This window comes from Drosophila erecta, unplaced genomic scaffold, assembly GCF_003286155.1.
Source record: "Drosophila erecta strain 14021-0224.00,06,07 unplaced genomic scaffold, DereRS2 tig00000055-arrow-pilon, whole genome shotgun sequence".
Classification (NCBI taxonomy): Eukaryota; Metazoa; Arthropoda; class Insecta; order Diptera; family Drosophilidae; genus Drosophila; species Drosophila erecta.
This window is the reverse complement of record NW_020825200.1, coordinates 14,548,090-14,549,900: the sequence shown is the minus strand read 5'-3', so window position 1 is coordinate 14,549,900 and position 1,811 is coordinate 14,548,090.

The window sequence follows — 1,811 nt, the reverse complement described above, 5'->3', positions numbered from 1 at the left end:
AATTTGGGTGACTGCCTGGTGGTCGCGTCGGGTCGTTGGTGCTGCTGCACCGAGGTGTTCCAAGTCGCGTCCCACTCGCGGATGTGTTCCAGTTCCAGTCGCAGTCGGGTTCAAAACCACTGGCGGAAAGCTCCGCGCACCAAGGGCTGCTCGCAGGCACCTTCCACCCTTAGGCACTGGAAAATATTACCACTTAAAACATGATTATAAATTTGAAATTCCTAAATTGGTTATATCTCAACAGAGTAAATAGCTCTGCAAATAGAATCAGTTTTCCAAGTGGAAGTATAGGTGAACTTGTCCCACCTTGTTAGTGCAATGAAAGAAAATAGTAGCTTGAGAACTGAGAACTTTATTTCTCCGAGTGCAGGGCGCTGCTCAGAGAGGTCGCAAGCTCGGAGCACGACCTATCCCAAAGCTTTCGGCTCGGATGGCGTCCACACGCGGCGCCTTCCAGTGCGCAGTGTTGGGTCTGCGCGGGATTGGCGCCAGCACGTGCCACGCCGCAGTCCAGCTGTTGGTTGGCGAACCCACCTTGCCCCCTGACCCTGCCCAACGCAGCCACCCGCCCCACCCACTTGCCATTCAAATCGGAGCCGAGCTGTGGCTTGACTTCTGACCATTGATGGCGCACGCAGGCGGGTCGAAAGGGGCCTGCAGCGAGGACGAGGTGGCTATGTGGAGGAGTATGCTGCGGTCGAATGCGCTCGGGCATGGACGACGGGCCCAGAATGGACGACGCAGCTGGAGATGGAGCTGCTCCAGAGCTGGTGGCCTGAGCAACTGGGCGACCGAGGGCCGAGCACGAGTATCTCCAACTCCAGCCGGCCTCGGCCCATCGCCGAAGCCTTCTCTATTGACTTTAGCCTTCCAATTGGGTTTTTAGGTCAGCCCTCAGCCAGCACGAGCACACACACTCGATTGGATGCAGTCAGCAGCTCTCCTTTGAGCTTGGACACACAAAATCACCCGTCCAGCGATGCATACTTACTGGCCAACTGCAGCTGACACTTGTGGGATGTCACTGCGAATCGATTGGAGCAGATAAGCCAGCTGAAATTCACTTGCACTATGCCTAATTACTTAATTCATTTTAGCCAGTTTAGCTTGTGCTTGCAGCCAAGGTAGAGTAAAGTGCAAGTGGGCTTGGATTTTTCATAAAGAAAAATCACCTGCCTTGCACTAACTTAATTAGCCAGGCATCAAAAAGGTAAAATAATTGGGTTACCAAATGCATTCTGCTGATATGAATAAATATGAAGCGAAACTAAACTATCTTTTAATTATAAGTCTTTGCCGAACCAATCACAGGTATACTTATTTGGGCTTGAACAAATTATAAAAACAATTATAAATACATAAAAATGCAGTATTATTTTAAATAAACATCCATTATAACTAATCAGGGATGTAAGCTGGTAGCTCTTGAGATGACCAACCATGAAGGATGACCGAAATCCGTGTAAAGTAGATGCCAGGATTACCATCTAATATGTGTGCCGTGGAGCTTATTTATTGTGCGGCTGTGAATCATCCAATGAATGGGTTGTCAGCTGGAGGAGAGCATGGCGATGCAGTCGAGGACTTGACGCATTTTGTGTGCAAAACGTTTCGAGCTTATTGTTCCAAATTCGATGCCTCGGGCCGGGCACTCGAGACCCGTTCTCAACGGGCATAATTCGTTGGATCCGTTGGATCATCACAAAAGAAAAGCGATGTCATCGGCGAAAATGCAGCACAGCTTTCCGAGCCATCGGATTGGGTGGGGGAAATGGGGGAAATGGGGGAAATGCCGGGTATGGCTTCTAAAC